Below are 12320 nucleotides of genomic sequence, written 5' to 3'. Positions count from 1 at the left end.
ACAGTGAAATCCCCTCTCTCTGTCTCTGTTTCCTGTTTCCTTTCCTTTCTTTAATGTGCTCCTGCTAAGGCTTTGATCCCCAGCAAGATGCTGAGATGGCTGTTGCTAAGATCTGACACCATCATTTGCAACTTTGAAGATTATCTGATGTGTTAACTCCTTGTTTCTTGTTGTCTTTTCACTTTCTTTCCTTCCTTTCTTTCTTCCTTCCTTCCTCCTTCCCCTCTCCTCCCCTCACCCCTCCCCTTCCCTTCCCTTTTCTTCCCTTACCTTCTCTTCTCCTCCTCCCCTTCCCTCCCTTCCCCTCCTCTCCTTGCTTTCTTCCTTTCTTTCTTTGATAGGGTCTTGCTCTGTTGCCCAGACTGGAGTGCAGTGGCAAGATCATAGCTCAAAGTTACTTCAAACTGCTGGGCTCAAGTATCTTCCAGCCTCAGCCTCCTGATGTTTTCTTTACTGGGCTTCTAGGATGCCATGTTCTCCTGGTTTTCCTCCTACTTCTCTGCCTTCTCCATCCTTGCCTACCTTCTTTTCTGCTCATCTACCAAACAGGGCAGCATCTCATAGTTCAGTCTTAAGGTCTCTTGGCCTCTGTCTACATTTGCTCCTTCTCTCCGAGGTGATCTAATCCACAGTTATAGCTTGAGATGCCATTTTAGAATAATCGTTCCCATACCTGTGTGCCTTGCTCTTGAAGGCTCTTGCATGGATCCAACTGTCCACTTGACCTCTGCACTTGGATGTCTAATTAGCCTCTCAATGCAGGAAGGTCTAAAGCAACTTCTGTTTCTCTTTTCACTCAACCCTGAACCTGTTCCCACCCCACCCCAGTCTATGCTTCAGGTTAAAGTCACCCAGTTACTTGGGCTAGAAGTCCAGAAGTGCCCCTGAATGCCTTGTTTCCCTCACCCCCACATTCGATCTATCTCCATGACCTGGCTCTACCTTCAAAACCTGTTTTGACCCATCAGTCAACGAGTGGATAAAGATAATGGGTTATATATATACATATATATATATGAAAATGTGATATATATACATATATATGAAAATGTGATATATATATATATCTGATGTGTGATATATATATATATCACACACCATGGAATACTACTCAGCCATAAAAAGGAATGAAATAATGGCATTTGCAGCAACCTGGATGAAGTCAGAGACCATTATTCTAAGTGAATAACTAAAGAATGGAAAGTCAAACATCTTATGTTCTCACTTCAAAGTGGGAGCTAAGCTATGAGGACACAAAGGCATGATGCAATGGGGACTTGGGGGGAAGGGTGGGAGGGGGTGAGGAACAAAAGACTACACATTGGGTACGGTGTGCACTGCTTGGATGATGGGTGCACCAAAATCTCAGAAATCACCACTAAAGAACTTATTCATGTAACCAAACATCACCTGTTTCCCCAAAACTATTGAAATAAACAACAATAAAAAACAAACCTGTTTTGAATCCGCCCACTTGTCACCATCTTCAATGTTAGAACCCTGGTCCAAGATACCACCATTTTTCACCTGGACCCTCTCAGGGGCTTGCTGACTGGTTCTCCTGCTTCCTCTTCTACTGCTTTTTCCACTATGGCATCCTCCTCCCAATCCTATCCTTTAAAGAGTGGCCTGAGTGCACTTTTCAAAACATAAATATCCCAGAGGTATTCTGACGCCTAGACTGGAACCCCAAACCTTCATCATAGCCTGGCCCTGCCCGCCTCCATGGTCCCATCCCCTGCCAGTTTCCCACTGTCCACCAACCACATCTAGTCCCAAGGAGGTTTTAGACATATCAAGGTGAGTCTCATTATAGGATCTTTGCATAAGCTGCTCTCACTACCTGGATGTCTCTTCCTTGGGATCTTCAAATAATACCACCTTCAAGAGGCCCTCCTTGACTGCATACTCCATCATTCATCACTGTTCCATTACCTGGCTCAATTTTCTTCAAGCACTTATTGCTGTCTGGTAACATTAATTATGGGCTTACTGTCTGTTTGTAATGATAGATGAATGTCTATCTTATATCCTGCTTTGTCTGGGCAGCTAGATCTGTGTCTGGCACACAATAGAGGTTCAAAAAACATACACAGAAAGAAGGGAGAGAGGAAACCCCCAAAGTGTAGTTTAGGGCAATCTCTGGGGCTCCATAAGAGACCAAAAAGCCCATACTATAGGTGCCAATCTTGGTTCCTTGATCTTAAATGACTCCTGGTGGGAGTGATGATTCACTATATGAAATTCTTCTCTTCTCCCTACTCTTTTCTTCTTCATACTTAAGAGTAGTCAGACTAATGTCCACCCAAGGCAACTGTTGACCTCCCAAACCCACAGCCACTATAGACAGATTTAGGGTGACCCCACAGAATTCTCCAGTATCTATCATTTTATACTTGAGTAATTACAGAGGTAAACAGAGTTCTAAAAATGAAGAAACTTGGCTCTAAATGATATAGTGACAATAATAGCTATATTTTGGGGCTATTGTTTTGTGCCAAAAAAGATTTTATATGCTTTCGGTGCATTTCCTCATTCAATCCTCAGAAATGCTCCTTGAAGTTGTCCAATCAATTATCTGTTACTGCATACCAAGGCACCTTAAAACTTAGTGGCTTAAAAGAACAACTATTTTTTTTGGCCCATAATTCTGTAGGCCAGCAATTTGGATTGGGCTCAGCTGGGTGGTTCATTTGCTGGTCTCTCTGGGGTTGCTCATGTGCAATCATCCAGCAGCACAACTGGGGCTAAGATGGCCTCACTCATGTGTCTAGTGGCTGCTGCTGACTGTCAGCTGGGACGCATGTCTCCAGCAGGCCAGCCTGGGCTTCTTTCACATGATGGCAGAGCTCCACAATAGCAAGCCTTATGGCATTTTTCAAGCTGTTGCTTGAGTTGTGTTTGTTGATGTCCCATTACCAAATGAAGTCACAGCCAAGCCCAGAGTCAATGTGAAAGGAGACCACACAAGGGAAAACTTGTTTATTGGGGCCATTACCAAGAAATCTACCACAGAGGTTAGAACTTTATTTTATTTATTTATTTATTTATTTATTTATTTATTTATTTTGAGATGGAGTCTCGCTCCGTTGCCCAGGCTGGAGTGCAGTGGCAAGATCTTGGCTCACTGCAAGCTCTGCCTCCCAGGTTCACACTATTCTCCTGCCTCAGCCTCCTGAGTAGCTAAGACTACAGGCGCCCGCCACCATGCCTGGCTAATTTTTTGTATTTTTAGTAGAGACCGGCTTTCACTGTGTTAGCCAGGATGGTCTCGATCTCCTGACCTCATGATCTGCCTGCCTCAGCCTCCCAAAGTACTGGGATTACAGGCGTGAACCACTGCGCCTGGCCAGAGGTTAGAACTTTATTATCTATGTTTTACCGGTGAGGAAACTGAGCTTCGGAAAGGGCAAGAAATCTGCTCTATGACCCAGAGCTACTAAAGGCAGAGGGGAACAGAAATCCTTTGCTCGTAGCCTCAGTATCTCCACTGCCTTCCAAAGGCAATTAAGTCCTCACCTGGAGGAACCAAGACACCACCTTGTGAAATGGCAAGATATCAAGTTCATCTTTGAGCTCTCAGCTGCACTTCTTTTATTATAGTTAGCCAAAATTATATTAGCTTAAGTCACCTAACCCATTTGTTCTGCAGATTTCTCATCTATAAAGTGGGTTTGTAACAACAGTCTTATTTTTCCTTCCCTTCTTTTCACAGGTGTTGATCTTGGCTGGGCAAGGTGGCTCATGTCTGTAATCCCAGCACTTTGGGAGGCCAAGGCAGGCAGATCACTTGAGGTCAAGAGTTCGAGACCAGCCCTGCCAACATGTCAAAACCCCATCTCTACTAAAAATACAAAAATTAGCCGGGCATGGTGGCATGTGCCTGTAATCCCAGCTACTCGAGAGGCTGAGGCAGAAGAATCACTTGAACTTGGGAGGTGGAGGTTGCAGTGAGCTGAGATTGCACCACTCACTCCATCCTGGGTGACTGAGTGAGACTGTGTCTCAAAACAACAAACAAACAAAAAACCCACGGGTGTTGATCTTTTCTTATCATTTTGTTTATTGTCTGTTCTTGCTTACTAGCTTCTTAAGGGCTGGGGTTGTTGCCTAGCAGTTCTAGGCACTGCTGTATCCCCATTACCTAGAACAGTGCCTGGGATATACTAGGTGCTCAGTAAATATTTACTGAATGAACAAATAAATAGGTTAATGAGGGATTTGGAGTAGCAGGTGGGAGAAAATCGGGGGAAAAAAATAGACCTGTGGCATGGAGAAATCTTTAAAGAAATCCCTAAGAGCCCCTGGCTTCTCTTTGCTGCCTAAAATGGATTGCAACACCCGCCCCACTGGTCTTCAGGTCCAGTGATGAGCCATGCCCCCACATAAAGTCTAACGGCTGGGGGCCAGGGGGTCACCTCTCTATGTGATCTTCAGGGACCCAGTCCCCTTCTACCTGTGGCTCTGCCCTTCTCTAGGTCCTCAGTGTCCCCTCTATTCAGCTAGAAGATGGGGAAAGACGGAACAAGTCTTGCTCAGGGGGTGGGGAAACTGAGGGAGTGGGAAGTATTTATGGGCCAGGTTCGAAAGAGTCTCACATCCCATTGGCTAGAACTTAGTCACACGGCTGCAGCTAGCTACAAAGGAACCTGGGAAATGTGTTGCTTTGGCTCTGGAAGAAGAGGTGAAGGGTTTGGTGAACATCTAGTTAGTCTCTGCCATGACTGCTGTTCCTAGCCCAGAGATTTGATAATCTTGGAATTTTTCATTTCATGGGACCAGGGGAGAGGAGAGGCACTCACTTTCCTTACACCTCTCTACTTTTCCTCACCCCCCTCACCATAATAGCACATGTCATTTCTAGTGTGATTTATGCATTTATTAAACCTCTTGTTTATTGTTGGTCTCTCCTCACCAGGATGTGTCTCCCCAAGGGCAAAGGGCTTTCTGCGGTTTATTCACCACTCTCTCCTCCACACTGGGACAGTGCCTGGCATGTAGTAGGCACTCAATAGGATATTTATCAAAAAAAAGTTAATTCCATATCTTGGTTATTGTGAATAGTGCTACAATAAACATGGGAGTGCAGATATATGTTTGATATACTGATTCCTGTTCTTTTGGATATATACCCAATAGTGGAATTACTGGATCATATGGTAGTTCTATTTCTAGTTTTTGAGAAATCTCTATTCTCTTTTCCATCATGGCTATGCTAATTTACGTTACCTCCAACAGTGTGCAAGCAAGCCTTCTCCTTTCTCCATCTTTGCCAGCATCCATTATTCTCAGCCTTTTTGACGAAAGCCATTTTAACTAGGGTGAGATGATATCTCATTGCAGTTTTGATTTGCATTTCTTATGATCAGTGATGTTAAGCATCTTTTCATGTATCTGTTGGCCATTTGTAGGTCTTCTTTTGATAAATGTCTATTCAGATCTTTTGCCCATTTTTAAATAGAATTATTATTATTATTATTTTTGGTACCAAATTGTTTGAGCTTTTGATATATTCTTGAGCTCAGGAGTTCGAGACCAGCCTGGCCAACATGGTGAAACCCCGTCTCTACTAAAAATACAAAAATTAGTCACGTATGGTGGCAGGCGCCTGTAATCCTAGATACCTGGGAGGCTGAAAAAGGAGACTCACTTGAACCTGGGAGGCAGAGGTTGCAGTGAGCTGAGATCACACCACTATATACCAGCCTGGGTGCCAGAGCAAGACTCCATCTCAAAAAAAAAAAAAAAAAAAAAAAAAAGAAGAAGAAGTAAAAAGAAAGTGTGGTTTATATACACAGTGGAATATTATTTAGCCATAAAAAGAATGAAATCCTGTTATTTGCAGCAACGTGGATGGAACTGGAGGCCATTATGTTAAGTGAAATAAGCCAAGCACTGAAAGACAAATATTGCATATTCTCACTCATATGTGGGAGTTAAAAGAAGTAGATCTGGGCTGGGCGTGGTGGCTCATGCCTGTAATCCCAGCACTTTGGGAGGCCAAGACGGGCAGATCACCTCAGGTCACGAGTTTGAGACCAGCCTGACCAACATGGTGAAACCCCATCTCTACTAAAAATACAAAAATAACCAGGTGTGATGGCATGTACCTGTAGTCCCAGCTACTTGGGAGGCTGAGACAGGAGAATCACTTGAGCCCGGAAGGTGGAGGTTGCAGTGAGCTGAGATGGCGCCATTGCACTCCAGCCTGGGTGACAGAGCAGACTCTGTCTCAAAAAAAAAAAAAAAAAAAAAAAAGTAAATAAATAAATAAAAGAAAAAAGAAAAAAAAAGTAGAGCTCATGGAGACGGAGAGTAGATTGGTGGTTACCAGAGGCCAAGAAGGACACGGGGGTAGGAGGAATGAAGAGAGCTTGATTGGTAGGTACAAATACACAGTTAGATAGAAAAAATAAGACCTAGTGTTTGATAGATTAGTAGAGTGACTATAGTTAACATTTATCTATTGTACATTTCAAAATACCGGAAGAGAATAATTACAGCATTCCTATCATGAAGAATATGTGAATATTTAAGGCAATGGACATCCCAATTACCCTAATTTGATCTTTACTATATGTATCAAATGATCACATGTACCCACTCAAATATGTATATCTATTACATATCAGTAAAAACAATTTCAATAATGAAAGAAAGTTGAATGAATGAGGGATGTGGAACCCTGGCCTGCAGTCCAATTTCCAGAGCACATTAGGTCCTAGATAGATGTCTCTCCTCTGCCTGCTGGGAAAGCTGTGGAGGGTGGAACTCCCCACCCCAGGATGCCGGATCTTTCTGGACGAGGCCCCAGACTCCATTAGTGCCGAGAAGCTTCCTCTGGACAAGAGGTCATGGTGCCGTGTCACTTCCATGCTATCCTCTTCCACAGGGCAGCCTATTCTTCCAGTCTCTTTTCCACCCAGGACCTGATTGCTTTTCATGTAAGACACAGAAAGGAGGCTGGGCACGGTGGCTCACGCCTGTAATCCCAACACTTTGGGAGGCCGAGGTGGGTGGATCATCTGAGGTCAAGAGTTCGAGACCAGCCTGGCCAACATGGTGAAACCCTGTCTCTACTAAAAATACAAAAAATTAGCCAGGTGTTGTGATGTAGACCTGTAATCCCAACTACCCGGGAGACTGAGGCATGAGAATCGCTTGAACCCGGGAGGCAGATGTTGCAGTGAGCCGAGATCGTGCCACTGCACTCCAGCCTGGGAGACAGAGTAAGACTCTGTCTCAAAACAAAACAAAAAAAAGAAACAAAAAGAAAAAGAAAGAAAGAAAAAAAAGACACAGAAAGGAGCCTTGTTCCTCTTTTCCAGTTTTGAAGGATAAATGCAATTATCAGGTAGCAACTTTTGAGTGTCCAAGCTTTAGAGTCATCCAACGGACATTTCCTTTTTCTTTTCTTTTTTTTTTTTTTGAGACGGGGTGTTGTTCTGCCACTCAGGCTGGAATGCAGTGGTGAAATCATACCACACTATAGCCTTGACCTCCCACTTCAGCCTCCTGAGTAGCTGGGACACAGGCATGCACCACCACATCTGGCTAAATTTTTTTAAATTTTTGGTAGAGATGAGGTCTCACTATGTTGCCCAGGTTGGTCGTGAACTCCTGGGGCCAAGTGATTCTCCTACCTCAGCCTCCCAAAGTTCTGGGATTACAGGCGTGAGCTATTGCACCCAGCCCTGTCCCTCATTTTCAAGAGGAGACAAAGTTCTGAGAGGTGAAGGGGCTTGGCTAAGACTGCCCTGTGCACTGGTAACGGAGAACGCCAAGCCAGCGGTGCACATCACATTCCCAGAGGAGAAGGCCTGTAGGTCCCCATCCCCACTTGCTCCCCTCCTTGGATCAAGCACCAGGGATGCCTGTGGGCAGGAGAAGGGGCAGCTGGGGGACAAGGAAAGAAGAAGCGGCTTGAGGCAGGGGGAGGAGATGCCATGAGACCACTGTCAACTCCGGCTTGAAGCATACCTATGGGGTTTGGGGACCAAGGTGGAGGCAGCAGACAGAGGTGGTGGCCCCAGAGTGTCTAGGAGAGGATTCAGAGACACCCTAGGGCCATGACTCTAGACTCTGGCCTCTGCTTGGCAGGTGGAGAAAGAATATCATCCTGGGCCGGGCACGGTGTCTCACGCCTGTAATCCCAGCACTTTGGGAGGTTGAGGCAGGGGGATCATGAGGTCAGGAGTTCGAGGTCAGCCTGGTCAACATGGTGAAACCTCTTCTCTACTAAAAATACAAAAATTAGCTGGGCATGGTGGCACGTGCCTGTAATCTCAGCTACTAGGGAGGCTGAGGCCGGACAATCACTTGAACCTCCTGGGAGGTGGAGGTTGCAGTGAGCTGAGATTGAGATTGCACCACTGACTCCAGCCTGGGCAATAGAGTGAGACTCCATCTCAAAAAAAAAAAAAAAAAAAAAAAAGAAAAAAAGAAAGAAAAGAAAAGAAAGAACATTACCCTGACTTGTCACACCTGAGGCTTTTGAATCCTTATAGGGGCCCTACTTCTTCCCCAACCTCTGCAGAAGGAGCTCTCACCAGGAGCTGGGCCACCCGCCTCTGCAGCCCTGATGTAGCAAAGACACTAATAGGCATGGAGGGAGCAGGCACCCCTGGACCAGCAGTCAGGACACCCAGGCTCCATTATTTCAAATCTTGACTAAGCACCTACTGCGTGCCAGGCACCGTCCTCCCAAGCCTGGATGTGTAACTCACAGGCCTTCTATTCCAATGGGGGAGTCTGCTGATGAGCAAGGAAGCAAAGACATGATCAAGATCATTTCAGATGGTGACAGTGCAGTGAAGACAATAAGCACAGGAAGGGGACAGAAGGGGCCGGATGCGTCAGGACTGCTTCAAGTGGAAGCAGAGGCTGGAAACAAGGAGGGCCTCCCCGAGGAGTGACATTAGAGCTGAGATCCGTGCGTGGGAAAGAGGCAGCTATACAAAAGTTGAAGGCTGAGTAGTCCTGGTGGAGGAATGGCAAGTGCTAAGGCTCTGAGGCAGAAATAAGCTTGGAGTGTTGGGAGAAAAATGCTGGGTAAGGGCGGTGGGAGGAAGAACATCAAGTGAGGCCTTATCCTTTTGCCGTTAACTCCCTTGAGCTTTGAGTACAACCCACTTCCTAACTTGGCCCCTAAGGTCTGGGCATCTGTGAGATTAAATAAACCTTTCTCTGGGAGGCTGAGGTGGGAGGATCACCTGAGCTTAGGAGGTCAAGGCCACAGCGAATTATGATCACACCATGATACTTGAGTCTGTGTGACAGAGTAAGACCCTGTCTCAAAACAAACAAACAAACAAACAAACAAAAAACCTTTCTTGGATCAATTTCTACTTTTATTTTAACAGTTTTTGTAAAGGGAACAGGACATTCGTCAAGGAGTCAGCTAGCTTAAATTCTGGCCGCAGCTTTTTCAGTAGTGAGTTATATGACTTTGGACAAGTCCCTTTTCTTATCTGTAAACCAGGGGATTGGATCACAGGTTCTAAGGGCTCTTCTGGCTGAGACACGGGGCACCAGGAATTCATGTAAACTCTTCTTGATCCCATTTATTTTCAGCTTGATATGTTCTGCTCCTTCTTGCAGGAAGCGTGCATGCAATAGTCACGTAGTAGACATTTTTGTGAACAGGAGGCAATCGAAACATACATTAACAGGGAATGGTCTAATACATTGTGCAGCTAGCTAGTCAAAGAAGAATGAGCTGAGCGCGGTGGCTCACGCCTGTACTCCCAGCACTTTGGGAGGCTGAGGTGGGTGGATCACCTGAGGTCAGGAATTTGAGACCACCCTGGCCAACATGGTGAAACCCCATCTCTACTAAAAATACAAAATAAATTAGGTGGGTGTGGTGGTGGGTGCCTGTAATTCCAGCTACTTGGGAGGCTGAGGCAGGAGAATCGCTTGAACCTGGGAGGCGGAGGTTGCAGTGAGCCGAGATCACACCATTGCACTCCAGCCTGGGCAACATATTCACGAATATGGGGAAAAGTGGAGGAGGATAAACTCCAGGCTGTAAGAGGAGTAACCTAGGAGTGTGTGTGTGCTACAGGTGTGGGGAATGAGGAATGGGGAGTGGAGAGGGGATAAGGGAAGGTTATTCATTTTTTATTTTTGAGATGGAGTCTCACTCTGTCGCTCAGGCTGGAGTGCAGGGGCACGATCTCAGCTCGCTACAACCTCTGCTTCCTGGGTTCAAGCGATTCTCCTGCCTCAGCCACCCGAGTAGCTGGGATTACAGGCACCCACCACCACATCTGGCTAATTTTTATATTTTTAGTAGAGATGGGGTTTCACCATTTTGGCCAGGCTTGTCTTGAACTCCTGGCCTAAAGTGATCCACCCTCCTCGGCCTCCCAAAATGTTGACATTACAGGTGTGAGCCACTGTGCCTGGCCCATTTTGTCTTAATAGCTGCTGTTTCACTGGTTTCAAATAAAAATGTATTGCTTTTTTTTTTTTTTCTTTTATCATCTTAGAAAGAGAACTTAATACATCTCTAAGGAGTCAAACTGCCGGGAAAACATCCTTGCAGACATCTACTGGCCACTGACAGCATGCACTGCTCCCTGGGCCACGCCTAACCCCATGGTTGTCATCCCCCACGTATGTGTCCCCAAGGAGATCAGGAGACATCCCAGGGCCCAGCCAGCCATCTGGGCCTGCGCGTATCAGTGGAATTTTGGCAGAGGGTTGATGTGATGCACGATCTCTAGGTCTTCTGTCCTTTGCAGATTGAGAGAAGTAGAGGAATGGGAGTGGGCAGGACCCAGTCTGATTTTACGAGGATGTCCCCCTCCCCTCGCTGCATCTCCACCCCCATCTCGAAGGCTGCAGAATGATCACATTCTGTATTCCTGTGGGATATGAGATCACGGGCGTGATTAGGGCATGAGACGCTCCAGCTGCAAGGGTCTTCTGGGACCTCCTAGCCATTCCTCTGACTGCAGATGGGGATGTACCCATCACCCCTGAGCCCATGATGGGGGTGGTGGGGGGTTGGGGAGTTTATTGTTGGAGCTCAGCAAGCTGTTTCCCCGTGATGTTCTCCCTCCAGGAAATCCCTGCAGATGCCCATTTTAAACCTCCCTCCCGCAGTCTTGCTTGCTTCCTTGGCAGGGGTCTTCATCCTGCAGGCAAGAGCCTTTAAGGAAGGCCAGTAAGTAAGTTACTGCCTCGCTCCAGCTTTCTTGTCTTAGAGCCAGTAAGGAATCATCCTGCCCCTGCCTCTTCATAGCACTTGATGCTTTTCAAAGTCCTCTTGCATTTCCTCTCCTTTGAGTGGCCCCTCAGAAGAATCCTTGAGGCAGGAACAGCGGGGATTATTACCCCCATATTGCAGAGAAAATGGAGACTGAAGCAGTGAAGGGAGTTGCCCATGTCCCAGAATGAGTAGCAGGCAGTCCCAGGTTTGGGCTCCAAGATCAGCCTGTTCAGCTCATCCTGCATCCTCAGCAGTGCCCCTCCCCGTCGTAGGTCCCCTAAGAGATTGGTTAAGCAAGCCCAATTTATAGCCAATGAACTCACTTCCCAGTTGCAGCTGAGTAGATCAGGGTGGACCCCTGATCTGAGGACCACCCAGAGGCTGGGCTGTGACCACCAGGTGACCACCAATCAGCTTCATGCCTTTGCACTTGAACAGAGGTCACAGGCTTTGGTTGGACTGAACTGAAGAGGTGTGTGAAGTCAGCATCAGAGCCACGTGCTGATGGAAGGCACAAGGGGATGGGTGCTCTGAACAGGGAAGGAGGAAGGAAGCCAGTCCATAATGCAGAGACTGGGAAAGTGTGCGAGGGGCAGCCAGGTGACCCCAGACAGAGAAAGGGCCTGGGGCTTTCAGATTCCATGTGCTGGCTGGTTGTCTTATAATCAGGCAATGTGATGGGTCCCCTGAAGCCTTTCAGTGACTTTACTTTTTCAGAACAGGGACCGGATGAGAACAGCAATTGTGGGGATAGGGTTCTCCCAGACACAGGGACAGAACGCCCAACTCACACTGGCCTAAGCAAAAAGTGCAACTTTTATTTTCTTTAAACAGAGTCTCGCTTTGTCGCCCAGGCTGGAGTGCAGTGGTGCGATCTCGGCTCACTGCAACCTCCTCCGCCTGCTGAGCTCAGGCAATTCTCCTGCCTCAGCCTCCCGAGTAGCTGGGACTACAGGTGCATGCCACACACCTGGCTAATTTTTTGTATTTTTAGTAGAGACGGGGTTTCACCATGTTAGCCAGATTGGTCTCAAACTCCTTAGCTTGTGATCCATCTGTCTTGGCCTCTCAAAGTGGTGGGATTACAGGCGTAAGCCACCGC

This window comes from Theropithecus gelada, chromosome 1 (assembly GCF_003255815.1).
Source record: "Theropithecus gelada isolate Dixy chromosome 1, Tgel_1.0, whole genome shotgun sequence".
NCBI classification, from domain to species: Eukaryota; Metazoa; Chordata; class Mammalia; order Primates; family Cercopithecidae; genus Theropithecus; species Theropithecus gelada.
Note: the sequence above shows the minus strand (reverse complement) of the source record.